Source organism: Arachis hypogaea, chromosome 13 (assembly GCF_003086295.3).
Source record: "Arachis hypogaea cultivar Tifrunner chromosome 13, arahy.Tifrunner.gnm2.J5K5, whole genome shotgun sequence".
NCBI lineage: Eukaryota > Viridiplantae > Streptophyta > Magnoliopsida > Fabales > Fabaceae > Arachis > Arachis hypogaea.
The window spans coordinates 126,216,921-126,228,486 of NC_092048.1; the positions used below are offsets into that span (position 1 = coordinate 126,216,921).

General features: G+C 37.6%; 1 pseudogene; it reads left to right on the forward strand.

Annotated features, from left to right (window-relative positions):
* Positions 1–8,410: 8,410 nt before the first annotated feature.
* On the forward strand, positions 8,411–11,296 carry LOC112733229 (APO protein 3, mitochondrial-like; annotated as a pseudogene).
* Positions 11,297–11,566: the final 270 nt, after the last annotated feature.

Sequence of the window (11,566 nt, forward strand, 5' to 3'; positions counted from 1 at the left end):
ATTACATTACCAAGGAAGTGCGGAATGTTTCCGAATAAGAAGATGCAAAGGAATTCGGGAAATATTTGTTAAGAATGAAAGAGAAGAATCAGAATTTCTTTTTTGAGCTCGAACTCGAGGAGGATCAATCTATTAAGCTGGCTTTTTGGGCCGATGCAAGAAGCAGAGCTGCCTTTGAGTATTTTGGAGACGTCATTTCATTCGACACCACCTACAATACAAACTGCCCCTGTTTATGATGCTAAATTAATGTATTTTTACGAATTCGCAGTAGAGGTGTATATTGGCTGTTTCTTTGGGTGTATACGAAGAATCTGTTGGAGTGTATTTAATGATTTTGCATTCTGCACTATGGTAATTTGTTTCAGGTATAATTTGGTCTGTGGTTCTTTTGTCGGGGTGAATCACCACGGTCAGTCAACACTTCTCGGATGCTCTTTGATGAAGAACGAAGAAATTGAATCATTCAAATGATTATTTCAATGCTGGCTTCGTTGCATGGGAGGAAACGCTCCGAAAGGGTTTCTCACCAATCAGTGCGCATCAATGAAAAGGGCTTTAGAGGCCTGTATGCCAACAACAATTCACCGTTGGTGTATTTGGCACATCATGAAGAAGATTCCAAGCAAATTAAACGGGTACAAGGGACATGCCGATATTGAACAAGAAATGAGCCAAGTTGTTTGGAACTCTTATAGCAAAGACTCATTCGATAGGAATTTGAATGATTTTCTGCTGAATTTTGGTCTTGCGGACAACAAGTGGCTTTCAGGTAATGTCTTTTTAAAATCTGCATCAGAGGTGTAAATTGCATGTTCTCTCGGGTGTATTTATAGTCTGTGTTTGGGTGTATTCTGCAGATCTGTACAAAGACCGTCACAATGGGTTCCTATCTATCTGGATCACCACTTTTGGGTAGGGATGAGAAGCACACAAAGGAGCGAGAGCACGCATTCATTTTTTAACAAGTATATCACCCGGAACAGCTCACTTATTGAGTTCGTCAAACAATACGATAATTGCCTCGGAAGCAGGGAGCAAGCAAAGAGAGAATCAGATGCTGCAGATTTTCATACGGTCATACCGTGTGCAACCAAATCCTCCATTGAAGCTCAGTTTCAAGATGCGTACACTCATCAAAAGTTTAGGGAAGTCCAAGCACAATTTAGAGGAAATGCGAATTGCATCACCAGATTAACGAATTCCGCTCTAGGCTATTCAGTATACGAAGTCGGAGAACAAGTTTCCAGCTCAATATTCAACAAGTTTGTGGTTACTTACGACTCAGTTGCAGTCGAGGTAAAATGCCAATGCTTATTATTCGAGTCGAGAGCGATACTGTGTCGTCACGCACTAAGCGTGTTAAGCTTCGAACAAGTAAGCCAAGTGTCACCTAGATATATACTGGAACGATGGAGCAAGAAGGTAAAGAGGCGACACACACACATTAAGAGCAGCCACGACGAGCCACTGATGGAGCCAAGAAGCAAGAGGTTCGACCAATTGGTTTTTCGTTCACAAAATATTTGTGAATTTGCATTCGAATCGGAGGAGCTGACTACAATTCTGCACCGTGCGTACGATAACGTCATGGCTGAGATGGAATCTTTAAAAGCCAAAAGGAAGGGGACATATTCTTTATCCCACGAAGACGCCAACTTGGAATCCGTTAACGAGCTTCAAAGCCCGCCAAGGATTCGAACAAGAGGACGTCCAAAAAATAGGCTAGGTTCAAAGTTGGACAAACAGATCGCAAATACCATAAAGAAGAAGAAGACGAAAGTTTTAAGTGAGGTAAAAGTAATGTTCTTTAAATTTGTGGCGATTGAGTTTATTTTTCTCGTTAATAGTTTAGCTAATATGTGAGTGTTATATTCAGATAAACCTGTTTGATGCTGCATCAGCGGTGCATTCAAATTCCAGCCAATATCAAGGACATGTTATGAATTATCAGTTCAGGGTACCAGCAGCAGGGGATAACTCTTTGGGTGTATAGTTTTTCAGAATATGGGTGTAGAAGCACTGTGCTTTTGGGTGTATTTTTGTTAATTCACAATTTACATATAGATACATATATATAATATTTGTGTTTTAGGGTTTACAGGTTAGGTGTAAGGGTTTAGGTTTTAAGTGTTTAGGGTTCAGGGTTTTAGTCACAAAACATCAGGGGGGGATAGATTTCAGGGTGTATGTTCAACTTTATTTGGGTGTAAAAATTCGCAGGTTATGGGTGTATATTTGATTTGATGTTTTTCTTCATATTTTAGTACCTGTAATTCATACATTTTGAATACAGCACAGATAGTTTAACAGCACAGACAGTTTGGGTGTATATTTTATGCAATCTTGGGTGTATTATTACACTTGCGTTGGGTGTAAAAGTTTATAATTTGCATTTATATATGCCTTGATTTTTTCCTTCATATTTTACCACCTGTAATACAGCTTTTGAATACAGCACAGACAATTTAACAGCACAGATAGTTTAATTATGGAAAAAAATATACATGGAATAGAAGTTGTTGATAAATGGCAAATATTTAAAGCATTTGTTCAATTTACAAACTACCCAGCAGTTGGATTACACAGTTTCTATATCAGCAGAATTTATCTGACAAAACGGACTCAATAATACAGAGGATGGCTTCGACAGCCTTATAGCATTACTCTCTCTAATTGCCTGATCTCTCTCTTTATTCATCTCACTGAATAGTATCCGCGAAGCATACTCCACTCTATAGTGGTCCACCTCCTCCTACAATTAAAAAGTATATTCCGTTTAAACAGCAATATTAATTCAGTAAAGTAATACAGAGTTATATAGTTCTAAAGATAGTTACCTGTTTCCAATTATCCCATTCATACTTCCCCTTTTTAATATTTTTCGGCTCAATTAACTCAAGCCACTTCATAACGTAGATACCGCAGTCATAGCTGAAAACGAAGAAAATAAATTACAAATCTCATTTAGGAGGAAAGTTTAATGTTCAGAGTCACAAATTTATACCTTGATTTTTGGCCTGATATTTTAACATATGATGCTTTAATTTCCTTCTCCTTCTCGTCTTTCTGCAGAGGTTTTCCGCCAGCATATGCTCTCAATCTTGAAAATACATATGCCTTAAATACCAAAACAAATCAGTAATACAGCCGAATGAATGCACAAGATACAACCAACTGAATGGACAATATACACCCAACACAACTAACGAAATACACCCAACTTGATAAACAACATACACCCAAATGAATGCACAAGATACAAAGGCAAATGGTTTCACAAAATACACCCAACCCGACGAAGAAATTACACCCAAAAGAGAACATAATTACACCCAAAGCAGAACATACATACACCTTATATTGAACTGAAATAGACCTATCTATTAAAGCAAAGAACACAAAGGCAACTTACAGTGAATTTATTAAGCTGCTTTCTCTCATCGCTTGGAGATTTTTTGTGTAGCGGGTCAAGTATACGACATCTCCACTTTGTTGTATCAATCACCCATAACCACCAATGGCCCGAGTAGCAAACAGCTGTAAAAATCTAAAGGATTGCCACATTTCAACAGTGTGTTATTTTATTTAGCATATAAGTAAAGAACGGTACTAACAAATTTAGCAAATGAAAACTTACATATGGATGAGAAGTTATTTTTTTGCATCTATGAAGGGAATAAAACTCGGGTAGTCTTCCACCCTGAATTCTTTATTGGTTTTTGGTGATATGAATTCCCCCTTTGGGTGCTTCGAAAGGGCCATGCTCTGCAACAATTGCGAAACAAAAAATGAAATACTGAAAATACACCTAAGTAAATACCTTAAATACACCCAAATGACTACACAACTTACCACAATATCGGGGGGCAGACAGTATACTTGTTCTTGAAACCTTTTATCATTTTTCCGGTTGAGGATGTGGCACATGGCAGATACAATCTAGAAATATATGCCAAAAACAATTTACGTTAATAAACATTGCAGTAAACTTTGGTGTAAAATATTAATGTTATTCTAATGTTACCTCAGATTCTATATAACTTTCTGTCTGGAGGGATGCAAGGTGCATTCTAAATAAAATGTAATTATCTTGCGCCATCAGAGTGCAGATGTGGTCATACTCGTTAGTACTGCCATCTGCGTAAGTCTTCAGTCGTGTCCCCCAGATGTAGCACTTTTCTTTCATATCATTCGTAATCTGATTTATTCCCTCAGGAGTTTCAAACTTCCCAGAACTTTCTCCCCCAGTCTCCCTTTGAATTTGTGGACTTTTACTTTTTTCTTTCGCTGCACTGCTTGCTATTTTTGTACCAAATCGTCTAATTATTCTATCAAATTTGCAGCTTCTAGAGATTTTGCCCTTTCTGTCTCCTGCGTTGACGCTCCCTCCTGGCTTGAATCAGTCAAGTCAAGGCTGAATGATGGCATTGGATCTGTTTTAGGAACATAGGATGCTGTCCGTGCCATCATCATCAGGGCAGCAACGTCTTCTGCGGCTGGATGACTGCGTCATCATGTATAACGTATTATAAGAGTAAGAATATACGGATCATAAGCAAAGATTGATTTTAGTCTGATGAACTTACATTTTAGATGGAGCTGGGGGAAGCGTGGGTGTGGTATCTTGAAGTTGTTGGTGGGGTTCAGGGGTGCTTCACAGTTACACAAAATTAATAATGGCGTAAAAAAAACTAATCAGGAACAATATACACTCAAACTGTTAGCAAATATACACCCAAACTCTAAACAAATATACACCCAATACTATTTCTTACGTTTCTGTAGTTCCTTTAATCTGTAGCGGAGGGGTTGGTTCAAAATCTGTCTCAGGTGTTTCTTGAAGTTCCGGCACAGTGGTTATTTGGGACACCAGCACAAAAACTTGAATCGGGACTCTAAACAAGAAGAGAAATGAAAGGTTAACAACGCCTTTGAAAATAATAAGGTTATAAGGTTGAAATATTCTTGGAAAACTCACATTGCAAGCGCATCCGACGGTGTCTGTTCCCTCACAACCATAATATTCGAATCAGCTGGACTCAACCTAAAATACACCCGAACAATTCAAAAAGAAGACAGGCTTTGTTTTTTGAGAACTTACATACTTGCAGTTTTTGCTTTTTTTTCCTGCCTTTTTTTTCTTGAATAAAATAATAAAGGGCTTTTTTTCTAAAAAAATATATATAGAATTAGAAGTAGAAGGTAATAGAAGAACAAAAGTAACGGTTATCTGAAAGAGAAATTACATGCTCTTTGACGGCTGGTTTACACTACTCTGTTCTGTGCATCCTTGAGAGGAAGGATCATCACTTCCCAAGTTCACAGCCGGTATTCTAAACAGATTTCATGTTATTCAGACAAAATAAGATACAGGTATAAAATACACCCAAATGAATGCACAAGATACAACCAATCGAATGGACAATATACACCCAACACAACAAACGAAATATCCCAACTTAATAAATAACATACACCCAATTTGATCAACAAAATACACCCAAATGGTTCCACAAAATACACCCAAATCATGATAACAAGATTTTATTAAATAAAGCTTCTTACGTTTTAGAGGAGACATAGCGACCTTCTGTCGATCACAGGTCAGCTTGGTTCTCCCTGCGAAATAAGAAACAATTATTAGCAAAGAAAACACACCAAAATCTGAAATAGACACCCCAACAAGACATACCCCTCTGCAGCAGATTTTTCAACGTTTCCCCTTAGCAATTCATCTAGTTCTTCACTTGATATTTCATATGTCTCACTACATTCATAAAAGAAGATGTTAACAAAAATAATTACGATGATAGACGGTAATATAGCTAACAAGGTACTGTACCCATCAAAGTATTGATGTTCTTCAGGAGATGAATCCTCCACAACAACTTTTTTCTTTTTTGGTTGTGTTCTGGGTGGAAAAAAAAGTATGAATTAGAAATAAAAAAGTAATTTTATCACAGAATATTTATCCAAAGAAGTGCTTACTTTTTTGGTGTTGTTTTTGTCTTTTTCTTTTTCTTTTTCTTCTCCGCCGGTGATGATTTTTCGCTTCTATAAGTTAATAAGAGACATTTCAGTTAATACATAAAATCTTTATAATGAAGCCAAAAGAAAGGAGTAATAATTTCATAATATTACTCATCACTTGATTCAGATTCAGAATCTGACTCCTCTTGACTCTTCTTTCTTTTTCTGGTGTCCATTCTGTAAGGCAAACGATCATTATTTAGAATATACTAAAGATATAAAATACACCCAAATGAATGCACAAGACACACCCAACTGAATGGACAATATACAACCAACGCAGCAAATGAAATAAACCCAACATAATAAACTACATACACCCAACTTGATCAACAAAATATACCCAAATGTTTTCAAAAAATACACCCAACTCGAAAAAGAAATTACATACAAGTATGGTACTTACTTTTTCTCCTTTTTGCTGGGGTGTTTTCTTGCTGAGTCCTCTGAGTCTTCTTGAGTCTCAGACTCAGAGGTAGAACTGTCACTGTTAATAGTTGTTTCTTTCTCCGAAGAGGATGTTGAACTTGCCTTTCTTTTTTTTGTTTTTTTTATTTCTTGTTTTTTTTCTTTTTTCTCTTTTTTTTTTCATTTTCTCTATTTTTTTTGTTTGCGCCATGTTTACAATCCCCTGAAACATCAGATAATTTATTTAGCAGCATTCAGATAAATAAATATACACCCAACATATTATGTTCAACTTACCAAAATTTCCTCTGTTTCTGCATTCATTCTTTCGACCAACTGCTCCTTACTCCAGTTGGCAATCCATGGTTTTGGTGGTCTTTCAGCCCTCTTCTTGCCTTTGTTTTTTGAAAGATGAAAGTATATTATCATCAGGGCAAAGAGGCAGCCATCAATTGCCTTCTTCTTTTTCTCCTTGTAGTCTGTGATGCCATTGACGATGAAGGTCAAAACATGGCCCCCCAGTTTCGCTCCGAGATGCCGTCCATCTCAAAAATTGGAGCCAGGTGCACAGGCGAGATTTTGTTTATTGTCGTTGGCAAAAGGAACGCCATCTGTATATAAAGGATGAAAATTCTTTTGAACATTAGGCGTTCCTCTTCGTTACCAACGCCGATATCCATCACTCATCGGTAAGACTTTTGAGGGTCTTACCCTGGAATCTTCTAAAAATTATTTTGTCATCCTCAGAAAGTTTCTTATACTAGACTTTCTGAGGAAACAGTTTTCCTACAAAAAGAAAAACAACAAAGTATCAAAGTCGGTTCAAATACACCCAAGCATCAACCTTAAATACACCCAAGCATCAACTTAATATACACCTATAATTTTGAGCTAGTTACCTGTTGCATTGATGCCAAGCGCATGACCTATCTTTCTTGGGGTTATTTTGAAAGAACCATATCCTGTTTCCAGTCTGTTCTCCCCAAATTTGAAGTTGTTTGCTAGCTCCCTTAACAGTTGGTGATGCACCCTTAGTGGTGGGATGTGCATCAACCCACCGAATCCTAGATCTCTCACAATCGCCTTCTTCTCCTCAGTCATGTTTCTGAATTTATCACTTAGGAAATGTGTGGCACACTTAAGGTCTTTTGTTTGGTTTCTTGCTGCCATTTTCTCTGAAATGAAAAATACACCCAAAGACATCAGTAAGATACACCCATATATATGAGTCAGATACACCCATTGATAACAGTAAGATACACCCATAGATATGATTCAGATACATCCATTGATAACAGTGAGATACACCCATAGATATGATTCAGATACATCCATATATATCAGTCAGGTATCACTCAAACATGCTTTAATATCAAGCAACATTACAAGGTCAAGCAATATACACCCCCCAATCTACGGAATATACCCCCAAAAATCAGTTACCAGAAAATCTAGAACAACAAGAATAACATGAGAACCTAGAACAACAACGTAGAAGAACAGTGTAACAAAGAAGGAAGAATAACAGTAAACCCTAGAACAACAACGTAGAAGAAAAGTAAAACCTAGTTTGTAATGTAACACACCTTGAGTATTCTTGCTTTGTTTTCGCTGGAGATTCTTGATGGAGATTTTGATGGTGTGTTGATGGAGGTTTCGAAGGTTAGCGACGAGTTCTATATTTTTATTTTCGATTTTCGCTCGAAAATGGAAGGGTTGCTTTGTCTTCGAATTTCTTTGAGAAGTGGAAGAAGTGGAAGAGTCTGCCATTACTCATAGCGTACGTAATCGTTTGAGTGGCGAGCGCGTGAATGTTACGCTCTATTCAATCTCTCTTCATGCGCGTGAGTTGTATTTAGGCTGGGCCAACTTGTAAACTTGTAAGTGTAGCAGGCCCGTTTTTTTTATTCCACACACTTATCATATTACATGTTCGAGGGCCCAATATTGAGCACGTGACTCCTAAACTGTCTCTAAGCTTACTAGGCTACTGCCTACTAGCTCCCCTGATAAAAAAAAAAAAAAAAGCTTACTAGCTCCGATCACATGCTCCATTTCCCAGTACGGTGGTTCCCACCATTTCCACCGTCAACCATTCTTAACGGAGATGCGTGGCATTGTCATCCCTTCGGAGATAATTTCTCATCAAAGCGACTACCACACCGCTTCAATGCAACCCTCTCCTTCTCGTCAGAGACTTCACCACTGGTGGCTTTCGGGGACGACAGAGAATCCACGTACTCTGACGTGCCGAGGCCTTGCCGGAGGAAATCGAAGAGGAAGCCGTATGTGACGCCGATGAAGGTGCTGATAGAGAGGGCGAAGAAGGAGAGAGAAGCGCGTAAGGCACAACCATGTAGGGTTCTGGAGGAACCACCGGATAACGGGTTGCTGGTTCCGGAACTCGTTGAGGTGGCTCACGAGTATATCTAGCTCGAAATTCACTCGTATCTGGTCTGAGTCAACTCGCCTGAGTCATTCCCGTGCTGTGCTGCGAGTAAGTTACTATGCATATTTGATTTTTATGTTGATTCTGAAATTTCTAAGCTAGAAAAGTTGCCAAATGTTGCAAAATTGAGGAACCAGTTAATTAGGTTTCTGTTAAAATTGATTTTTGAAGAGTTTCAATTTTTTTTCCTTTTTACATAATCATTTAATCTTCAAACTTTGGTTATGGATTGTAAAGAACTTATGGTAATGATAAGATTATTTTGATTGCCCTTAAGTATAGAACACGTTGCACTTGCTGAGATTGAGCGAATAAGTTAGGAAGTGCACATTTTTGTCTGGATTTGCACTGTGTGATGGATATGTTCTAAGGAAATTTTGTATTTTGAGTTGCATTCTAGGCTTTTTGGTTGTTATCATTTAACATTTAGAGAGATGAAGAGAGAAAAAAGAGTGTAATTTATTATTATTATAATTTTTTAGATGGTGTTGTGGTCTTATGGACTGTATGTGCTTCTTTATTTATTTATTTTTTCTTCGTTCGAACTAGGCTTCACTTTTACTGGTTTCTCCATATCAGGTTATGCAATGAGGTTCACATTGGTTATGTTGGTCATGAAATTCGAACATGTACTGGACCAAGGAGTGGTTCTAGGAGCGCAATGCATGTTTGGAGAAGGGGAGGGGCTCGACATGTGGTCCTCTTCCCAAAATGCTTTCATCTTTGTGGCTGTGTTGGTAAGCCAAGAGTTGGACATGATGAGAGGTTCAGTGTCCCTCGCATCCCTGCCATTGTTGAACTCTGTATACAGGCCAGTGTAGATCTTGCAAAGTATCCCACAAAAAGGAGAACGAAACCCGTATACTGTATTGAGGGGAGAATTGTTGATTTTGAATCAGTTGCGAAGATATTGAAAATAAGTAAATAACATAAAACTTTCTTCTGAAAATATCAAAGCTCTTCTCGATGCATCTCCTGTGCTGGCAAGGCATGTAGAGAATTTCCCAAATTTAGAGATGAACAATACCAATCTGGATTGGTTGAGTGAGGAAGAACGGAACAAATTCAGGGATTTAAGTAGTCATACCCTAGAGGCATGGTTTGAGATGATATCAGGTGCAAAGATGATGGAGAAGTACAGTGTGCATACTTGTGGATATTGTCCCGAGGTCCAGGTTGGTCCGAAGGGACATAAGTTGAGAATGTGCAAGGCTTCAAAGCATCAGTCTCGGAATGGTTTACATGCGTGGCAAGAGGCAACAATAGATGATCTTGTGGGTCCAAATTATGTTTGGCATGTCGACGATTTGAATGGATCTCCTCTGAATAACAATTTGAAGAGATATTATGGCAAGGCTCCGGCTGTGGTGGAACTCTGTGTGCATGGAGGGGCTCATGTTCCAAATCAGTATAAGAGCATGATGAGATTAGATGTTGTCTCCCCAGATCGAGATGAAGTTGACCTTGTTGCCTGATACATCATAACCCCCTTTGAAGTTAGACGATATATTCTCAATCAAGATTTGAAATTCAATCAGATAAGATATTGGAGTATTGAGTTTCATCAAAGATGAGGTTTGGTCCCCGTTGCTATTTTTTCTGTTGTGACTTCTATAGGTCAAAATTCTTGATCTTCATACATAATAAATGAGTTACCAGCATATTCTATCTTCGGAAAAAGATACATAGCTTAAAGGGAGGTATAACAGATATAAGATATTTCCTTATCGTGTTGTGGGTCTCAAATTGGTATGCTTTCGGCTCATCAAACTGTGCAGTTTTTTGTGAAGAAGTGTTGACTATCGACACTGGAATTGATACCAATGAAAGACCAAACAGCAGGTAGTCCAAACTTCAATGCACATAAATGAAGATTCTAGCAGCAACCATCAAAATAGATCTGAACTTTCATCTTCGGTGACAAACTTAAAGCATGCCATTGGTATAGTCTTCTCTAAAGGATGCTTGTTAAGTTCTGGTTTTCAAGTCACCTGAGTTTGCTTCCCTTAATATTTGTTGAGCATGATTCCCTGCACTTACTTTTAGGTTATTGGTTGCTGAAAAAGGTAAGATTGTGGAAGGATTCAGAACTATGGAAATCGTTCTGTTATCACACTGAATTTGTAGGCTCCACATAGAGATGTTTTCCTAAGAGAAACTCCTTAAGTTACCACACCCCTTATTGTATATTCAAATGCATTTTTATTTAGTGATATTCCAATGAAGATTTTATAAGTCTTCATGTGAAAATGTTTTCTTTTGACCCTTAGATGATGGATTGTAGGATTAGATTTTGATAATTATGATTCTGTTAGTACCTAATTAAATCAAGTTGGTTAGTTGCTGCATGAATCTTCGTGAAGCTTCAATACACCAAGTTTGAATATTCACTTTTTTTTTTGCTGATTAAGTACTGGCAGATTTTAATAAAAGTGCTGAACTCTTAGACTGTCTCTTATAGTTATATACCCTTTATTTTGGCTAGTAATTTGTTAACAATTCTATCCCTATAAACAAAAAAAAAAAAAGAAAAACTTCTATGTACATGTGTTGTACAGTAGTTATGAATGAGAATAAATATGGTGTAGAAAGAAAAACTCCTTAGCTTCCTATGTTTTTTCTTATGAGTGTTAGAGATGAAAATATGAATTTAACATGTTTTATTTGTAATCTTCT